We start from the raw sequence: 22749 nt of genomic DNA, 5'->3' as shown, positions 1-22749 counted from the left end.
TTCACAGCCAAGAAAAGGTTTAATACATACGTGGGACCTGCTGCCTGCACAGAGCTCTCAAAGGCTCCTCTTCTCAGAGGCAAATGAGCCGCAGGAATGGACATCCCCGCTGCATCTCCAGGGTCCGTCCTGAATGTCTGCCTCACCTGCAGTGGCTTCTGTCTCCCCAACTTAACCCTTCGAGTCCCCAAATCTAACTTCTAGACCAAATCACTACTTTTTTTGTATTCCCCCAATACATATGCAGTATTTCCCTCTAAGTATATATAGCTATATTAAAATATTTTATAATATATTATCTATAGATAGAACCTATAGATAATATAATCTATATTATACAATATACAACATATTATCCATAAATATTATCTATGGATATATATATTTATAGATAATCTATATTATATAGATATAATATATGTAATATTGAACACATCTCTATATGTCTATATATACCCCATATATAGGTGTATCAATATATTACATATGGATATATTTTGTGATGTAATATCTATATTATATCTACAAATGTATAATAAATTATGGATATATTATTTATATTATATACATAATCTATCTCTTTCTATCTATTTGAGGGTGAGTCTTGAGCTCTGCTGATTCTTGGCTCAGTGCAAACTCCCAGAGATGTAGAGTTGCTACAGCCAGGAAGTTCTGGGGGTCCCAAGTCTACTAGGGGTGATATTGGGAGACTGTACTACCCTGGCGTTGGAATGTGGGCCTAATGTAAGTGTTCTAGTTCTTTGAATTAACCTCCCACTGCACAAAAGAAATGCTTTATTTTTTTACTTCTCATCCTAATCTGTCACCCATATAACGGGATAAACAGATACAGGATGAGATGGAGCTGCTGTTGAACGAGATCAACAATGTCAATTTTACTGGGCCTAGGAGTAATTTTCTCAAGTACTTTCAGCCAAGCATGAGCCAAAGTGTGAGTATTATAGGCCTTGTGATTTAGGGAGTTCTGATGAATATGGGTAGTTGATTTGATTTATGATTAGAAACGGCATTAACTAAGCCTGAGTCTGTGAATGGTTTGGATGCTGCGTTGAAAATTTTAAATCAAATTCTGTACAATGACCTGATACACCTATAGTTTGGAATTAAACATCTCTCTGTATTTAGACAGATGATTTTATTGGAGGACTAGAAAGTTTGTGGGGTCAAAGAATGTATTGGTGGTTCCTGTATTTGAAATTTTCTTTTACCAGTCAAGAAATGAAATATTTAACTTCCCTGAAAGGTCATTTTCATTTCTTCTTCCACTCTTGGCACCTATTAAAACAGAGGCTAACGAAAATGCAGTAAAACAGAAAACAAAATTGTACAAGGAACAGATCACCACTGAGTGTGCAATTGTGTGCCCATAATAAAAGAAGGCAAATAGTTTATTGTCACAGAAGAAAGAAAATATAATTACACGTTAGCTCTAGTTTCTAGACATAGCAATAAAGTAACGAACAGTAATTTTAAGATTTTGATCTAAACTCACATGTGCTGATGTTTACCCTCTCTCTTCTAGTTCATAGTCTAAGATTAATGCTAAGTTCAATAACGATCTAAATGTTTTCAAATATTTGCACTCTATTTTTTTTATTTTTGGGTCACACCCAGCAATGCTCAGTGGGGTTACACCTGGCTTTGCACTCAGGAATTATTCCTGGCGGTGCTCAGGGGACCATATGGGATGCTGGGAATCGAAACCCTGTTGGCCGCATGCAAGGCAAATGCCCTACCCGCTGTGCTATCACTCCAGCCTGAAATGTTTTCAAATATTTAATGTGAGAAATACCTTATGTATGTTATTTTTTGTTTATTATCTTGATGCTACTATAGGTGGATTTTATTTTTATCTCCACCTCCAATTAGGACATTGAGACTCAAGATAAGGCCATTCAGAGAAGTTGAAAACCTGAATTCAGATACATTTCCTGAAACCGAACACCCACTTCTAACCACTTTAGTGCTCTCTCTTACATACCAGTGGTACCTTTGGCTTATTTGGACTACAGCTGGGAAGATGAATGGAAAGAACAAAAGCCTTCTGAAGGCATAGGAGGAAGAGTGTTTAGTAGATGCTTACCTTACTTTAATAACTTACTTTGGTAACTGTAATAATAAGATTATTTTGTAAATTCATTTATAAGGACGGGGCAAACAAATCTGTTGGAATATGTGTGTTTGTGAAACATTGTTTTTAGTTGAGCATTTTGATATTGTGAATCTTAATTCCTTGTCCTTGGTTTTTAAGGTATATTTAATATTTTAGTCTTAAAGGGAACGTTTGAAATTCATAAGGGTTCTATATCCCTTCAGTGTAATCCAATTTCTATGCCAATGACATTTTTCAAGAAGTTATGCTTTTGACCTATGCTCATCCAAACTCAAATTATTCCATAATGGTTTCATGTTCTTGCTAAGGTGTCCGTATTTCTCCCTAAAGCACTAGATAGTTATGTTCTTTCTTGATTGATGTCTTGCCTTTTATCAACCAGACTAAGTAGGAGACAAGATGGATTGGAACAGAGTTCATTCTCTAACTAGCTGGAGCTCTGTGAGATATAAAACTGTCAGGGCTAAACATTGTTCTAAATTCTGCAAGTTTACTTATTTCAGAGAAACATACTATTAACACTTTCATGGAATGTTTTTGAACATGCAGCAAGATGTTGTCTTGATATAAAAATACTTTGAAAATAAAATCCAAACACTTACCTATATAAATCTCGTTACTGAAAATTTTTGAAATGAGACTAACCATCAAAAATAGTTTTCTTAAATCCCTTGAACTTCTATAATTATGTGTTTACCTCAGCACACACAGTGCAATGGACAATTCACACACCCCTGATAAAGTTATTATTCTTCAAGCCATATAAAGACCATCTTCTGCAAATTTCTCCCTCTCGTCTACATTCAGGTTATGGTTTCACTTGAGTCTCACAATCAATGACACAGAATGAACATTTGAACAAAGCTTAGATCCCTAACTTGGCAAGAACTAGAAGAAATTTCCCCTTGTTTGCTATGAAGGACACACATTGAGGAACATCAAAGTCTACTGAATTCCAGGAGCTCTGCTCTCCCATATTTTTATGGTCAGACATCCACTGGAAGTTTTTTTTTAGGGGAGTATGACTTCAGGAATATTAACTCCCCCCACAAAATACAGTGCTCTAGTCCTCTGAGTTTAATTATCATACTTCAGAAACATCTGGGTCTTCTGGAATATCTCTAATGTAATTTGGCAATATTTCACAAAGGTTTTCATTAATATTACTAAGAGTAACAGCCAGGAGGAAATTCTAGGTAGATGCCTTCACTGGGGAAAACTAAGAACACTTGATGGCCACTAGAGAACTCCTTCATTTCGAGTATTCCAGTGCCAGGCTTTCGTAGCGTCTCCATGTGGTATAGGTCCAAATACTCCTGGAGTAGTAAACCACTCCCCTTTCCTGTTTAGTTCATCCATCGGTATGTCTATTGCTTTTAGATGCAAGTTCATGTGGAAACTCTCTTTGAGGGTTGGTCAGACCACATTTGACACTCGGAAGTACCTTAAGCCCTCGTCATTCCCTTTGCTGAACTATTTTTTATAGCAATTGTCAACCTCTAACTCATGATATAATTAGCCCGTTTATTGTGTGTATATATTCTTGCTTGTCTTCCCATACTAGATTCTAATGGAAGACTTTTTTTTCCTACTGTGTTTATTAATGCTTCCCACCTAGAGTGTAGTAAGCAGGCAGAAAGAGAACTGTGAGCAAGTACTTTACCTTACTAGGTATTAGTGTTGATTCCAGTAACATTTCCTCTGAGTTCCTCCTTCACTGAATCCTAAGAGGACTGTTGCTATCACAGTTTTTTGCCATACCAGCCTTAGGACACATTGCCTCTTAACCAAGCATCTAGAGTATGGCTGCTCTTTATCAATTTCCCCAGTAAACAATATAGACTGCATTTTACTTGCATTTGTAAGTAAAACAAATCCTCTATATTTTAGCAATATTAGTTTTTATTGAACCATAGATGAATAAAATAAACTGTGTCCACGGTGCATTTAGCAGTATTTAAAAATTTATTAAAGAGCCATTATTTACAAAGTTACTGATAGTTGGATTTTAGGCACATAATAGTTCAATACCAATCCCTCTATCAGTGTCGACTTCCCTCCATCAGTGGTCCCAGATTCCCTCCCTATCCCAACCCACAGTCCACCCCCACCTGTCAACTTGACAGGTGAATTGCAAAGTTTCAGTGGTTGCCACTTAGACCTTATGTTTTCAGTTCTGTGGAATCTGTGTGTTGGGTATATGGCTCTACCCTTCACCCGTTTCACTGGGATAACTGAAGCCCTGATGCCTATTTACCAATTACTCTTGTTCTCTCATTCCCCCCCTTTTATTTCTCTTCTTTTTTCTCTATCTCCTCACATAAAAACACTCTCTCAAAAGGTCATATGCCCACCATTATTCATTGCTGTACTCAGTACAATTGTTAAAATATTCTAGGTGTCCAATGACAGATGACTAGATTATGAAGGTGTGATATATATATATATCACACACACACCAGAATATTATACAGCTGCAAGGAATGAAAAAATCAGGAGTAATTTTTAATTTCATTTTATTTTGGGGCCTCTCAAGCAGAAGTCTAGGACCTCCATTTATGGTTCTCAAAGTTGATGGTTCAATGAGAAGGCTCAGGGCTGTGATGCTGAGGACTCCAGGGCCATACCCACAGTGCTCAGGGCCATGTGGTGCCAAGAATCGAACAGGGGTCTGGCATGTGCTAGGCAGGCACCTAACAGCGTTGCTTTCTCTGGCCCCACAGGAGTTATTTTTATGTAATTTTCTGCTAAGACTTTTTAAAATTGAAGAATAATCAAAATATTTACTTCTTGATCGGGTCATCTTTCTAAAATTTTAACCTTATTCCTACAAGATAGTTCCTATATTTGAGTCTATTAAATCTCCAATTAGAATTATCTGCAACTATTTTATGTCAGTAGGGCAAATTTATTAATTTGATATCTACTACATTCCTGGCACTATACTAAACTCTGGATACAAGGTGAATAGAAAATGCATAAGATGTGATGTCAGTCTATGGCTAAGCAAGACTTCAGTACAAATACATATAAAATAAAATGTGTATTCAAATACACATATTCATATAAATATACTTTAATAAAGCATCTAAGTTTATATCTAAGCCAACATTATTCTTAGGTGCAACTTCAGTGTTTTTGAACATAATATATATGCATACATATATCAGGGTTTTTGTTTGTTTTTACAAAAGGAAGAAAATTGAGAATGTACTGCTATGGTTTCTGGTTAAACTCTTGTATTTTTGAAGTAGATTTTGGTGTCAATTAAATGACTTAACACAGTGTCCTATTTAGTGAAAATTATTTCTCTGTGGTTTAGTCACAGAATTGAATTTTTAATTCAAAATGGAGTAATTAGCAGCTTATGTCAGCAGCTTATGGATGCGTGAACGTCTGTGCGGGAAGTGCTGTATTTCACAGGGATTGCAGGGACTATAATATGTGGTTTCTGAGTTTCCTTCTCTTTTGTATTGTCAGTGCAGTCTGCCTTAGTTCTTTTCCACCCCAGCCATGCAATTTAATGTAATTATAAACACCGCCTAAACTTCTATTACGATGACACGAAATCTCAAACTTGAAGACAAGATGCATTTATATCGGCATGCTAACATTATTGTTGAAAGCAAAAACAGTTCTAATGTTATTCCTCTCGTAGACAAGGAAATAATGCCTCCCCCCAGCATCCGACGTCATGCTCTCAACTACTATTATTCAGTTTCCTCTCCTCTCCTGCACAACTCTTTAAGACTGTTTACCCATTTTGAGAGGGGGACAAAGATATGGGAAACACTGTGTGTGCCTCCTCTTCCCCTTAAGGGTTTCTTTTCACACTTCTCAAAGAGCTGGGTGCTGACAGAGGTTCATCCTTTGCTTCTGGCTCCTGTATCTCAGGCTCCATGTTTCTCTATAGGGCTCCACAGGGAGTGAGAGAAGTTTCTAGTGCTCAAAACTCTCTCCACTGCTATTGGCCAGAGGCTCTTCTAGGTTTGGGAAGGAAACACTGCTTTGAGCACCCACCATCCAGTAGGGCATGTTCCATGTTCAACTAAAAGATTCTATAATAACACCTCAGACCGTGTGCCTTAAACAATGCACATGCTGATCACCCTTGGCCCCAGAGTATATAGGAAGGAGAAGGGGAAAATGGGTGGGAAGAAGGGGAGAAGAGACAGATGGGAAGCAGTGGGGATCAGGTGAGGAGAATTGGGGGCAAAGGGGGTGTTAGGGAATGATAGACACAAATATCCAAACCACAGTGTCAACAGCACTGAAATCAAGAGACCTACACCTAAGCAACCAAAGTTAGTAAAAGGTGCCTGTCACAAGGGCAAGCTTGGGGGAGGGGGGTGGGATATGGGAGGGAACGTGGGAACATTGGTGGAGGGAAGTGACACTGCTGGTGGGACTGGTGGTGCAATGTAGGATGTTTAAAACTCAACGATGAACAACTATAAATTATAGTGCTTTAATAATAAAAAAAATGCACGTGTATTTCTCATAGTTCTTGAGACTGAGAAGTCCACGCTCTAAATGTCTTTAGGTTCCGTTCATGATGAGGAGTCTTTGCCTTTGAAAACCGTCTGTCTTCTTGACGAGTCTTCTTATGGGTCTGTGTGTATGTGTGTGTGTGTGTGTGTGTGTGTGTGTGTGTGAGAGAGAGAGAGAGAGAGAGAGAGAGAGAGAGAGAGAGAGACAGACAGACAGACAGACACACAGACACAGAGAGAGACAGACACAGAGAGGAAGAGGAGTGAGCTTTGATCTTCTTTTTCTTCATGTACTTCTTTAATCTTTCTCTTCATTTTCCTTGTTTCACTAGTTTTTTTCTTCGGGGCTCTAATCTCATGGTGTCTTGTAAATCTAATAATTTTCCAGAGGTCCTGTTTCCGAGTAAAATCATATTGGGGAGTATAGATTGAACATGTACAATTGGGGAGAGGGGAACATAAGTTTGTTATTTTGGGTTTGGGTTGATACAATGTGGACTAAAGTTCACGTGGAGATGATGAGTGTTTGAGCTTTTTGAGATTCAGTCAATAATTAGGTATGGGAAAAGATGGCCAAGGAGGCGTTAAAGGAATGATCTTTGGAGGAGTTGAATTCAAGAAACTGAGAAATCAGGAGACTGAAAGAATGATCAATATTTGTTTTAAATGATGAAGAAAGGGTCTGAAGAGTGACATAGTCAGAAGTCAAATACTCTTTTTTTGGGGGATGGTGTCTGGAAGGCATGGAGGGCCATATCCCATTGTACTCAGGGCTTACTCCTAGTTTTGTGCTCAGGCATGATTTCTGGTGGTGCTCAGAGAATCATGTGTGGCGCCAGGGATACGACTCAGATTGGCCATATATAAGGCAACACCTTACCCCATGTACTATGTCTCTAGCAGTTAAACTGAAAAGCAGTTTTGACCAGGAGCTTGGAGGTAGAGTCCCGTGAGCATGACAGATGCAGGTAGGAAAATCAAGTGTATAGTGAGATGTCTAAGTGGTGGGAATTTCCAAAAGGAGAAAATGAATTTCTGGAAATGATTAAAAGAAAAAAGAGGGGCTCTTAGCCGACCTCTACCCACTCATTCTTTGGGGTCAAGCCCATGGAAGAGGAATAGTCTTCAGTCCAGAGCATTGGAAGGGAAATCATGTTATCTAGATGAGTTGAGTGTCAGCGGTATGAATTTGACGAGGAATTTCAAGAGAAATATTAGTTCAGAGAAAGGGTTGATGAAAAACCCTGAGTTTTAGATACATAGTGAATGAAATGAGTTTATGAAATGGAGGGTGGAAGATGGGACAGAGAAAGCAGCTCATGGAATCAGAGGAGAACCGGCTTTAGGGAATGAAGACTGGCCTTAGAGTTGTGGGTCTTTAGTGGTGAGTGGGATGAAAAGATGAGAGACTACCCGGTCATATTAACATAGTTTCTTGGAGGTATAGTGAAATGGGCTTGCCGATGGGGATGAGGGAGAAAGGGACACAGAGGCAACTTCCTGAAAAGTTTTAACCGTGCTCTGGAGTCTCTCACAGCATGCCCTTTGTTCTCTGATTTAGTTTAGTGGTGGCTCTAATATTGCTTTTAATTTAAGTCCAGACATTCCCCTGACTCCTTCACAGTGCTCTACCCACTTAAGCACTTAACACATTTTGTCAAGGGTGAGTGAGTTATAAATGTCAAGAGTGAAAATGATAAGGGCAAAATTCAGCCATCACTAAGAATTAATCATAAAGGATAGCCAGTTCCACTGGGGTTTTAATTCATAATCTGACTTTTTTTAACATAGACACAGGGAAAAGAGGGTTCAAGAAATTTATATTTAAAGCATGAAAGGATAAAATAGACAGAACTGTTATGCAAAATAAATACAGAGCTGAAGTGTGAGGTTTGTCCCGGCAAGCTTACAGTGTTGTGAGAGGTACGTTTTTTTAATGACCCAAACAAGACAAATAGTTGTCCTAAGAGAAATACTTACTGTTTCTATCAGGAAATGCTTTGGAAGAAGGGTGGGACAAGGAAGAGCATGTTTTAGCATTGCTCAAAGTTTTATTCCATTTCACACTTCACAAAGACTCATTAAAGCGAATGTCTCATGGAATTTGGAATTTTTCCAGACACATGAGTTTTATTTGGATTCTTACGTCCTCTTAGAAGCTAACAAGTTTCTTGCATTTTCGCCAAGATTTTTTCTGTCTTTACCATGGTTCTTGTCCCGTCCCGAGGGACTAAGTTATTCAGGGTCTGAAGAGGCGCTACCTGAAATAGCAAGGGCGAGAAAGAAGAGGGAGACCAAGCAAGGAACTATTGTCAAGGTCTCGTTTATTGAAGGCGAGTATACAGAATATATAGGCTGAAGGGCAAGGCTTGCATGCAAGGGGGCCAGGGTGGATCACGTGGGGCATTTGCGGGGCATTTGCGTAAGGGGGATCAGCAGGCTGGAACATGATATGCCTGTCGTCTTTGTGGGTTTCGCCCTTGGTACAGGATGTCTGTTTCAGAATATCAGAAACAGTTTAACTGCTTACAATATCTTGGTGGGCACTCCCTGTCTGGGGAAATAGCTAAGTTCTCCTTTTCCCAGGGTCTCGGTCCCCCACAGGTTCTAACAGCAGAACATCTGCCAATATAAAGTTTCTCTTGATGCACCCCTGAATCAGAAAGCAAATGCTTCTATTCAGGCTCAGTCCTCAATGATAAACAAGTGGATTATTGAAGGGGTAAGGGAGGGCTGAAAATTAAATATCCTCTTTTCCCGGGATATTTTTTTCAAATATTTCTTTCCCCCAACTCCTCCCGGGATGTTTTTCAAAATCGTCTGAAAAAGTCATTCAGTTTATAATAGTCAAATCAATTGTAGTTGACTGAGTCCAATTCTGAAATGTGCTAAGCTAAGACTCTTGGTTGTTATCTACCAAGTGAACTTGAGGTTCTTAGAGAAATGGCCAGTGTGTGGACAGTGGTGGTCACTGCAATGCAGAGGAGAGAGATGTTTAAAGTTAACCCTTTCTCAAACTGTGAGCCATGGAATGTTCCCTCAGGTTTCTTTATGTTTTGCCCTGAGGTTCACTTCCTCAGTTTAAGTTAACCACAGTCGACTATGAACAACAAGGTATTTTGAGGGACACAGACCCCATCTGTACAGATTTTATGATAGTCCATTTTTAAAATAGTTTGATTTTTAGTATTTGGATTATTATATCTTCTTTGAAGCTAGCAGATTTCTTGCATTTTACCAGGAGTTTAGCTGAATTTGCCATCAGTATTTTCTTTATATATATATATATATATATATATATATATATATAGTGCCACACCCTGCAGTGATCAGATGCTGGCGATATAACTGAGGTTGGCCTCCTGCAGAGCACGGGTTTAAGACATATACCATCTCTCTAACCCTGATCAGACATCTTTTAATTCTTATGACTAATTTATATTTTAAATTTTCTCATAAACATGTATACATATAAAAAACCATAGCATCTGTTGTTTAAGCCCTCAGTTTAAAGCACTTTTTTGGAATCTAGAAAAACATCCCCATGGGTAAGACTTAGTTATAATTATTTTATTCTTCCTATCTTTCCTCCCCTGCAAGAGGAAATCATTTCTTTTCATGTTTGTTTCTGTCCCTCTTGGGGAAAGAATAAAAGTGAAAGATAAGATTGACATATAAAGGGGAATTTTAACTTACAGTTGATTCATGATTCACTACTTTATGAATTTTTCTGCTCAAAGACATAAGAAACATAGTTTAGAAGAGACTTTAAATATATCTTATAGCAATCACTCATATATGAAATAAAGTTAGTCATACTCACATATTTGCTGAGAGTAGTTTGCTGTAAATGTATTGATTATCAGATTAAATAAAGTGATTTTCATAAAACACTAAAACATTTAATTTTGAATATTAATGCCATCAAAATGACTTTTTAAAAACCCTCTGGACAATGGTTTAGAGGGGAATGCCTAGATCACTCAGACCCAGACTATAAGGAGGTGAAGGAAGGAAATTGATCGGTGGGGAGAGAAAGAAGAGACAGATGAGAAGTAACGGGAGGTGGGGGACAGGGGTTTCAGGTGCATCGGTGGTAAGGAATGAGAGCTAACTATACAAACCACAGAATCAACAACACTGAAATCATGAGACCTAATTTACCAATGAATTTAAAAGGATGCCTGCCAAGGTACCAGGCAGGGGATAGGGGTGTGGGGAGAGGGCTAGGAACACTGGAAGAGTACACCAGATCAATGCTGGAATATTGCGTGCCTAAAACCGGGCTAAGAACAACATTATAAATCACGGTGCTTTCATCAAAATTTTAAAATGTATATTTAAAATTAAAAATCATTTGGGGAAATGTGCAAAATTTAAATCTATGAAAATTTTTGTGATGAATCAAGCTTTGGAAATTGGAATTTTTATCAGAACAAAAATGGAGACTGTTTCCACATAATTTAGAATTTTTAATATATTATTATATTTATATTGGAAACAGTTTCTTCCAAATAATGTTACAGGTGCAAGCATTTATATACATTCATATGAATGCATATAGATGTATATATAGATATCTATATCTGAACATACACACATATACACACACAAACATTTTTACATATAAATTTAAGAATTTAAAAAAAAAGAATTTAAGCCCTTACAGACATCATAAAACTTTATAGGTGTTTTCTTTCCAGAACTAACACCATCCTCCTGGCCACTTCATTTCTGCTGAGGCGCAGAGATCGGACCTAGAAAGCTGAGAATCCAAACTAAACCATCTGGGCTCGTTGCCCTTTCCAATGACCTTGAAGAAGGAAAGTCATGCCAGTGTGCTTTAGCTTCTTCAGTTCTTTTGATGTTTGTGTCATTAATACTATCTTTCAGAAAGTGATTAATTCTTCCAGATCTTACAAGGATCATTAGGAGGTTTGATTACAAAGATGAAAAGAGAAATCTGGAAGGAGCCAGAACCTTGAGCCAGGCCTGAGTTTGCTCGGGTCTGGTTAGAGCCAGTGTGAAACTGGCAGAATGCTTGCCACCACCTTTCTAAAGCTCTTGGTGACTTGTAAACACCTGCTTTCTTAGGAGTTTTCCTCCAGGGATTGATAATGTTAACGTGCCTTGCCAAGAACTGTAAATTTTTTCTTTTTAAATTTTGTTATACCTTATTTTCCGTATCAGTAGCTCGGACTTTCATTATTTCACAGTAGTTCATGGAAGGGATGTAGAAGAAGCGAGAGGGTGCACCCAGAGTGGTTCAGGAAGATGCCAAATTGTTCTGCTATATTTTGGGTGAACTTTTAAATTACTGGAAATTATCTGTGCTCATGTTATAGTTGGTTGTATTCTAGATGCCTCATGTGGGAATCAAGAGTTTTAAGTCAAGGGGCTGGAGCTATAGCAGAGGGCGTAGGGTGTTTGCCTTGCACACGGCCGACCTGAGTAAGATTCCCAGCATCCCATATGGTCCCCTGAGCACTGCTAGGAGTAATTCCTGAGTGCATGAGCCAGGAGTAACCCCTGTGCATCACTGGGCAAAAAGGGGGGAAAAAAGCGTTTTAAGTCAAGAGTTGGTTTACATGAATTCTCTATCAACAATAAGGATACCCATCGCTACAAAGTGAATCCAAAATAATGAAATGTATATATATGCAGTGGAAAGGCACAGAATTTATGTTCTAGACTTTTTCACATACCACTTGTTATCAAATGCTCACCAATTCCATAAGGGTGGTATCATTTATGTATACTAAAACTGAATCTTAGAGATTCAGACTACTTTCCTCATACCAATCAGGTTGTAACAGGGAGGCCATAGAAATCTGTAAAACTTGACTCCTTCTCTTTCCATAAGAAATAAAATTACTATATAATTCCAAGAGAAAAATAATATTAATTTGAAACACAGATACAAATGAATGTTGAAACATCCCACAAAAATGATTACCTGTCAAAGTTAACCATTTCCACCATAGCACTGTCGCACTGTCATTCCATTGTTCATCGATTTGTTCAGGCAGGCACCAGTAATGTCTCCATTGTGAGACATGTTCTTACTGTTTTGGGCACAACAAATATGCTGTGGGTAGCTTGCCGGGATCTACAATGCGGGCGGGATACTCTTGGTAGCTGGCTGGTCACTTCGAGAGGGATGAAGGAATCAAACCCAGGTTGGCCATGTGCAAGGCAAACGCCCTACCCACTGTGCTATCGTTCCAGCCAATTTCCACCATAATGGAAATATATATATGCATATATACATATACATATATATATATATATTTGAGAGTTTTGGGTCCCTTACATCAAGAATTAGTAAGTCTCAACTGTGTACTAAAACATTTATATGCTTCAGAATGTAAAAGGAACAACCACAGATACCTTATCCTATTTCTACATACCCAGAATTATATCTTCTAATAGTAACTCATGTTTCTTTTCTAAAGAATTTGGGTGAATTCCCAGAAGTACAAAGTGTTCTGGCTCTACCGTGGGAGCAGGTATCTAGTTGAAACCTGCTTCAGTAGTTCAGAAAATGTCAACTATTGGATGGATGAGTAGGAGAATCTGAGACAAGTTAAAAGAATTGTCCTTAACAGCAACAGCATAGGTCAAAATTACAGTCAGGAAGTAGAGTGATCTGGAATATGAGGAAATTTGCCAACTAACATGTTTATTATGTTACTAGCTGATATACTATATCAACAATATATAGTTGATCTCTGTCACCAAGCACGCGGCTGGTTGCTGAGTTACATGAAAAGTCAAGGAAGTTTTCCACATCTCTAAACTAAGAATAATTATGCATACAATGTTATTATTATTTATAGCAATTTATATATAAAATGTAAATTCACAATAAATTTCTCATTCTCAGACACTACATCCTACAAACAACTGCTTTATTGATTTTTACAAGATCACAATAACTGCAGAAATGAATGGCATCTAACTTGACCTTGAACCTCTAACTGATCTGCAGCTGCTAAATCTGATGGGTTCAATGTTGCAGGTATGATGTCCTTAGAGTAGGGGGTGATCAGAGCACCCCAAAGCCTTCAGTGAGTATATCCTGGCTTTTCTCCTTTACACACACATTTTTTTAAAGCAGAGTTTGATTTTCTGTTTTTTTTTACAGTTACAAAACTTTCATGTTGAGTTTCAGTTATACAATGATTGACCACCCATCCCTCCGCCAGTGCACATTCTCCACCACCAATGTTCCCAAAAAACCCCCCTTTCCAGCCCTCCCCCTGACTCTATGGCAGACAATTTCCCCCATACTCTTTCTCTACTTTGGGGCATTATGGTTTGCAATATAGATACTTAGAGGCTGAACCTTTTGGTCCTTTATCTGATTTCAGCACACATCTCCCATCCCGAAAGATCCCTGCAACCATCATTGACTTAGTAATCCCCACTCTCTCCCGGCTGCCTTCTCCCGAAGTTCATGAGACGGGTTTCCAACTATGGAGCAATATTCCTGGCCCTTGTGTCTACTGCAGGACTTGATTTTCATGTTTATATTTTTCTTCATCGTCGTGTATTTGAGTAGTCTGTATCTCTGCAGCAGTTTATGCCCCTCACATCGTTCCATAATTAGCATTTGCTATCAGGATTGGGCAGCTCATTCCTTATTATAACATCCTGGTCCGACAACTACACTCCCATAGTAGCTCAAACTGAAATGTAGTAATTAACTGTTTAATTATTGTTTGGAAAAGCACAACATTCTTTTTTTTAAAATTTATTTATTTTTAATTAGTGAATCACCGTGAGAGTACAGTTACAGATTTATACATTTTTGTGCTCATGTTTCCCTCATACAAAGTTCGAGAACCCATCCCTTCACCGGTGCCCATTCTCCACCACCAGTAAACCCAGCATCCCTCCTACTCTCCCCAATCCCATCTTCCCCCACCCCACCCCACCACTGTGGCAGGGTATTCCCTTTTGTTCTCTCTCTCTAATTAGGTGTTGTGGTTTGCAATAAAGAAAGCACATCATTCTTTATCTAAGGGAGAAACATAGTAGTGAATACTGAGGTTATTAGAAAAATTAAACAGTTGCAGAAAATTATGCGCAGATGTAAATGCATTTAAATACAACATTATTGTAAATTACACTTCAGTGAATTGCTGTATCATAAATTAAATTCTCCTGATTTCCATGCCTGATTTAGAAGAATCAGCTCACCTTAACTTCTCATGCTTATGGTAAAACCCTTTTGTAGGCCCAAATAATAGATAATTAGATCAGGTTCTTGATTCATAAAAACTAAATGAACATTTTAAAATTATAAGTTATTGCTAGAATTATTTTCCCCCTAAAAAATCTCATTCACAACTCCCATTCTTATTATATCATTCACTAAGGCAAAGAAAAAAAGATCTTCTCAAACACCTCCTTTCTCCTATAGAGACACACTCATCAGTGCTTAAGGTTTACTTCTGGCTCAGTGTTCAGCAATCATTCCTAGCAGTGCCAGGGATTGAACTCAGGTTGGCCAAATGCAAGGCAAGCACCTTATATGCTGTACTATCTCTCTAGACCCTTCCCCCCTCATAAATACTCCAATAAATTTTTTAAGAAAAAAATATTTATATTGAAATGTGTTTCACATATAACATTCTGTGAATTTAAGGTACATAACATAATAATTTGCTTCATTTTGATAGTGGCAATACAGTGCCAATACAGTGATAATTAGTAAGTCAACCTAAAGATCTAAAACTCAAGAACTGTGTAGCTGGGGGCTTGAGTGCTAGTACAATGGGGAGGGTATTTGTCTGGCATATGGCTGACCTTAGTTTGATCCCTAGCACTGCAGAAGTCCTCTGAGCCTGCCAGAAGTGATCCCTGAGCACAGAGCCAGAGTAAGTCCTGAGTACAACAGAGTATGGCCCCACAAAACAGAACAAAACAAAAAACAGTGGAAGAACTTTAAAGTCACTTGAAATAACCATGAGTCAATCAAATAGGACTTGGTACCTACGAACACCGTTACTCTCTCTCTCTCTCTCCAAATCATTAGTAGAAAACTTTGAGTAGAATTTAACAAAAATGACAATCCTAGAATAGAATCTATTTTTGCTTTCCACAAAAACACAAATTTGTTAATGTAGGCAACAGTTATCTCAGAAGACGAAACCAAAAAAGCCTATCTTTTGTTTAGCAGTTTTACATATTATGCAAAATATGCATCACTCTGAAATATTTTGCAGGCAAAATTGGGGAGGGGGAGCTCTAGACAGTAAAAATTCAGTGCTTGAAACCTCTGAGTACAGAACTGAGGCAAATGAAAAGCCACTTATGGTTTCTTTTTTTAAAATTTTTTTATTTAATGAATCACCGTGAAATAAAGTTATAGACTTAAAAACTTTTGTGATTACGTTTCAGTCACACAATGTTCAAGTACCCATCCCTCCACTAGTGCCCGTTCTCCACTTGTGGTTTCTTTTAATAGAGATAATTCTTAGTGAAAAGTAACAGACTGAGAAGAATTAGCTATGGAGTCCATCAAACTACCATTTCTGCATGTTGTTTTTCAAAAACGTCTTGAATAAAGAACAGAGTTCAGGGTGATACCTCGGAGTTGTAGCACATGCTTTGCATGTGCAAGGCCCAAGTTTATCGTTGGGTTTATGCGACTCTGCTGGTCTACAGCTATGGCCCTGGCGGTCTTCAGTACCTCTAGGTCTGAGCAGTATTGCCAAGAGCTAGGACTAAATCATCAGGGTGACACTTCCAGACTAAGTATCTGCTGGAGAACATCCTCTCCTCATTCTAACCTAAGAGCAAAGAACAAAAGAGGAATTAAAGGCCAACTTGCTCAGTGGAACTGAATGCCAATAAGTCCTGTTGCTGATTTTGTTTACGGGGCTCTGTATTGACTAATTTTGCAAGACATCACTACTCATCGACTACTGGCTTGGTTCTTCAGGTTAAAGTGTAGAGGTTTCAAGATGAAAATAACAAACACCTGCTTTCCAGGGCTTCATCTTCAGTCAAGATAAGTAAATGCACTATGCAACCATGGAAGACTTCTTTCACCAGGGGAGGGTACAAGAATTTCTGGATTCCTAGATATTGTGAAATTCAATATGAAGTAGAAGTAGAAGTACTGCAGTGCTGGCATAGCCTATAAGCTTTCAAAACTTCCCAGGAAGTTAAAGTATTGATAATATTAATGCTCAGTGACAAAATAGGTTTTCAACTATGCAGCCACATCAGAGATATTGATTGGTTATAGTTATTTTTCTTTTTACAACAAGTGATTCACACTTATGTTTTATTAAGATAACAATGCAAGTGAACTCTTTGAATTGAAAATAAAATGGAAATGAAAATACTTAATGGTGCTTTAGAAGGTGATGCACAAAATCACTTTACATGGCCCTGAATTCATCTCAGATTCTGCAAGTTTAAGGACTATTGTTTCTTACCTTGATGAATCTGTGTCACACCCCCTCATTATCAAAACTATCATACAGTTTTCAGTGAAGTAGGATTATTAGTAGCAAAGGCAAGGCAGTTGCGAGGAATGAGTGAAGGTAAGTTTGATATGTTACACATTATTTCATAGTGAGCAACAAGTTAAAAATATTTCTGAAAATTTAACTATTTACCATGAATAACAGTTAATTCTTTGCCTTCACATGAAAGGTATAAATAAATGTTTGGCAAATGAAAAAGTAAATATCATTCTTTGTAATATAAAAATCACATGTAGTAATGCTTTACTATTTCTGTTTTGTCCATTAGTATTATCTTTGCCATCTAGTATTATCTACTATGCTTATGAGTATTATCTTCATTTTTGACCAAGTGAGATAATTTAATCAATATGCTGGCTGAATAGAAAGGCCTATTGCATGTAAATATAACTTTTCACTATTAGCTTTGTAGCTTTATTACAAGAATATATGCCAATGTCTTTTGTGTCAATCATATATGTTTACACATCATGATTTCAACTTTTATTCTCACTGACCTGTCACTAGGCCATTCTCAGTTTACTAAGAAGAAAATCACTTAAATACGTATGCAAAGGAATCAGTTTCCCTAGCAACTAGCAAGTCTCTCATTATAATCCTCTTTCAATTTAGCTTATTTGTCTACATTTTTTCTTTTATTTTATTTTCTAAAATTGCAAGTATGAATGCAATTTTAGAATCATAGTTACCAAAATGCAAAATAGCACAAATCAAAAGACTATTTACATAGGTAATTAGGATGCTATTACATTTTATTTTGTGTTCTCAAATAGTTAATTTGAATGCTCAGTGTTTAAAGAGCATTTATCTCTAATTATTTTTAGTACCTGTGGATTAAAGATAATGAATCCCCTGTATTTTTAGTATTTGGTTAATTAGCAATATGAAATCATTTTCTGATCAATAAAACAACATTTAGAAATATGCAATAATTATCCTTATATATGTAGATATTTATACATTTCATATTGTAGCTGAGATATTCATTAGTATTGTTCACTGTATCACTGTCATCCCATTGATCATCGATTTGCTTAAGCAGGTGCCAGTAATTTGTCCTAGCCCTGGGATTTTAGCAGCCTCTCTTTACTTGTACTTCCCAGCAGTGCCTCATTGGAGGCTCTTCCAGGGTAAGGAGAATGAGACCCATCATTGTTACTGTATTTGGCTTATTGAATATGTCACAAAGAGCTTTGCCAGGCTCTACCATGTGGGCAGGATGCTCTCAGTACCTTGCCAGGTTCTCTGAGAGGGAGAACTAAGCTATAAGTAGCCCAGAGAACTAGGCTAAAGATCTCTCTTCTGAGAGCTTTGTTTTATAGTCTCTGGATCTTGGAGGTTGATGGGATTACACAGTGCTGGAAGCAGTTTTTGGGTGTGGCTGCCAAGCAATTGGAAAATGGGGGGTCTGGGTGGAGGAGGCCCAGTCCTAATCTGAGCAGGCTTGGAGATCTCAGCCCCGGGTCCTGCACACCTGGGTTCCTCTGCTGGTTCCTTCATTCACGAGGCTCATCTGAACGTGTGTAGAGTGGCATTGAGCATGGCTGTGGCTGAGTTCTGGAGGTCTTTGGCTGCCGGGGCTCTGCTCAGGGTGGGAAGGGAAACTCAACCCGAACACCTTGGTGAAGACAGCCATGTGCGGGGGCAAGAAACTCTGTATTGGTAGTATTTAAAAATATCCTGTGTTTGGGCAAAAGAATAGCCTAGCATCCCATCACCACTTAAAGATTAGAATAAGTGGGAATGGGACACTATGCAAGCACAACATTTACACTGCCTGTTTATTGAAGGTAGCAGCTTTTGTTTCCAAATATTGTAAAAATTAGTCTGTACTTAATGTATATTTATATGTAGTGCTGAAGTTCAGTGCTTAGTTATTCTTCACTTTGAGTAAGATAAGCATCTGCCAATTGACAGTTAAATAATTAAAATCTTAGTATGATTCATCTGGTGGCATATTTCATGTGTCATGTAGAAAATGGTAGACTTCTTCCAAATTTTCAGCAACTGTCCTCCTTTGCTTCTCACTGCTGCAGCTCTCTCGAACCCTTGACTTATTTAATTTCCTCTTCAGAAAACCTATCTACTGAGATGGTTAAGAGAAACACATTGTATGATTATCAGGTGTATTAGTTTTCAGAATTTATTAAACAAAAGCAAGTGAGAGTCTCAGGCCGGGGCCGATACTGGCTCACGCTCTGCCAGGACTTGACCTGGGCGGCCACACTTTGGTGGGGCCGCTTTACTGCTGATTGACCACGATCTGAAGGCCAGCTAGACTACTTTTGGTCCCAGAAACTGCTTGCAGCCATGTCTCTAGACTGTGTACTAAGCTATTGCCCCATACTGCCCCAGGAAGGGAAATTATGCAATTTCTAACGTAAATCTCCCTGGACTTAATTACTAAAATACTAAAATACAGAAATCCTAAACCGCGCGGCCGCATTAGTGGCCACACGACTTCATATCTCTTCGATTCTCAGCAATGGAAAACTAATTATCAAATGCTTCCTTGTCAGTAGGGCTGTTTTTTTGGGGGGCGGGGGGAGACTCCAACAACAATAGTGAGTTTTGTGCTGAAATATGGAATGCAATCAAGGTAAAGAGAAAATGAAGTGAAATTTATCAGTTATGTAGGCGGGGGTGGGGGGTTGGGGGTTGGGAGGTATACTGGGGTTTTTGGTGGTGGAATATGGGTACTGGTGAAGGGACAGGTGTTTGGGCATTGTATAACTGAGACACAAGCCTGAGAACTTTGTAACTTTCCACATGATGATTCAATAAAATAAATAATTAAAAATAAATAAATAAATAAATAAATAAAAGCAAATGAAACAGCTAATGTTACATTCAGTGAAAGAAATGGAAACCTTTACTTCTAACACTAGGCATAAGACAAGGCTATCTTATTTCACCACCATTATTCAACTTATCATTGAGGTCCTTGCCACAGCAATAAGACAAGAAGGATATATTAAGGAACCCAGATAGGAAAAGAAGAAATAAAACTCACTATTTAGGCAATCACTTGTATCACTTGTCATCTCGTTGCTCATTGATTTGCTTGAGTGGCCGCTGCTCTTTTCTTCCTGTGTAGCTCTGGTGCCAACTTGTTCATCATGTTGAGTTCTCTACCTAGGTACAAATAACTGCTGCATTCATAGATGTTCGTTCCATTTAGAAAAAATGGAATGTCAGGCACTAATCCATTTCTCATGAATATTGTCTACATGAGTTTCAGCTAGAGTCCAACCTTTTCACACTCACAATCAATGTCAGCCAGCATTCTTGCTGCTTGGCTAATGTTTGGTGTTATGAGAACAATGTCATCAGCAAAATGGAGGTGGTATAGTTGCCGACTGTCTATCTTCACTTCCATTCCTTCCCATTCCTGTTGTTGCATGATGTTCTCGAGGGTGGCACTGAAGAGTTTTGGTGAAATGGTGTCGCCTACCCCACCCCCGCCGCTGAACCCCTCTCTTTACATCAATGATCATTTCCTTGTAGAATGGTGAGATCCTGGTTGTGAATCCATACTACAGCTTACAGAGGATCCTGATATATTGAGTTTGAATACCTTGTTTGGCTAAGGCTTCCATGACCGCTTCAGTCTCAACAGAATCAAAGGCCTTCTTTAAATCAATGAACGTTAGACAGAGCGGCATCTTGAGCTCTTGTGAAACCTCAATGGACTTGGTCATCATGTGGATATGATTGATGGTGCTGAGTCCTTTCGGAACCTGGCTTGCTCGCATGATTTCCTTCATCTAGTGTTCTGCCAATCCTATTTAGGATGACTCAAGTGAACAACTTGTTGACGATGGATAACAGGCAGATCGGGTGATAGTTGCCAATGTCGTGGATGTCTCCCTTCTTGTACAACAGAATGGTCCTGCTGGTTTTCCACTGGGACGGAACCTTGCATTCAGACAGGTAGTGTGTGAAGAGCTGAGCCAGTGTATTGAAGAATACTGGCAGCAGATTCTTCAGGTGTTCGAGTCTGGCCTTGTCTGGACCTGGTGCTGTATGCTTCTTTACCTTACGAAATTTAGGCAATATGATACTGTATTTGAAAAATGCCACAAAATTACTACTCAAAATAAAGATTTATAAACTAGAGTTGAAGACTACAAAATCAACAACCAGAAATCTGTAACATTTCTTTACACAAACAATGAAATAGAAGAAGAAATTTTAACAAGTTTCATCCACAACTGTCTCAAAACAACAACGGCAACAAAATCAAATATGCAGGAATCAGTATTATAAAAAGGGAAGGACTTGAACAGAGAAAATTGTCACCACTAAATGAAATATAGAAGGCACCAGTCAATGAAAACAACCATTGTTCTTGGATTGAAAGGACATCCTACTGAAAGCATTGGTGCAGATTAAATATAGTCATTAAAACTACCCACACCGTTTTTAGAGATGTACACAAAATACTGTTGAAATTTATATTTAATAATTTCTATTTAATAATAAAACTTTCAAATAGCCAAGGTAATCCTAAGAAAGAAGATGGGAAGTTTCTCTTTACCCAACTTTAAATATGCAATGAAGCTATATTAATCAAGTCAGTATGACACTAGATTATCCCAGTTTTAGATTAATAGAGATGAAAGCCTAGAGCCAGATCAACAGGTATATGGACAGATGGTATTTAACAAAATAATTAAGTATATGAAGTGGAGCCAGGAGAGACTCTTCAATAAAATGTGTTGGGTAAACTGATCAGTAACTATTAAAAAAAAAGAAATTTGATTTCTGTCCTACACCATGCAAAAAAGTCAATTCAAAATTGATTAGAGGCAGTAGTATTAAACCCTAATTCATAAAATATATTGAGGAGAAGGGGCTGGAGCAATAGTACAGTGGGTAGGGCATTTGTCTTGCATACTACTGACTGACCTGGGTTCGATTCCCAGCATCCCATATGGTCCCCTGAGCATCACCAGGAGCAATTCCTGAGTACAAAGACTATATATATATAAATATATATATATATATTACATATACATATATATGTATATGCACATATATATAGAGAGAGGAAAAATAGGCAGGATTTATGATGTTGACTCTAGAAGCATCTTTAATAACTCAATGCCACTAGCCAAACAATAGAAAGCAAAGGTAAACAATGGGGGTTGAAGAGATAGTATAGCAAATAAGACCTCTGCCTTACATGTAGCCAATGCAGGTTTGATCCTTAGAACCCTGTGTGGTCCCCAGAGCACCACCAGAAGTTATCTTTGGTCACAAAACCATGAATAATCTTAGAGTACAGCCAGTTATCACCCCCAAACTAATGGGACTTTGTCCTATTATTAATAAGCTCTGCACCTCAAGAAATGGCTAGAATACAAAGCACCTCAACAATTGGATAAAAAGAATATTTTCCCAGCACTCATCTGAGAGTAGTCAAGGTGTAGAAAGCATTTATAAAACAACAAAAACACAACTCTATTAAAAGTGGGAGAAGAAATTAACAGGTACCTTCTTAATAGGGACATATAGATGGCCAACAGGTATGTGAGAAAGTGCTCTGCATTATTTATCAGAGATGTAAATCAAAACAATATCTCATCACCTCATACCTGTGAGACTGGCAAACCTG

Source organism: Sorex araneus, chromosome 1 (genome assembly GCF_027595985.1).
Source record: "Sorex araneus isolate mSorAra2 chromosome 1, mSorAra2.pri, whole genome shotgun sequence".
Lineage (NCBI taxonomy): Eukaryota > Metazoa > Chordata > Mammalia > Eulipotyphla > Soricidae > Sorex > Sorex araneus.
Note: the sequence above shows the minus strand (reverse complement) of the source record.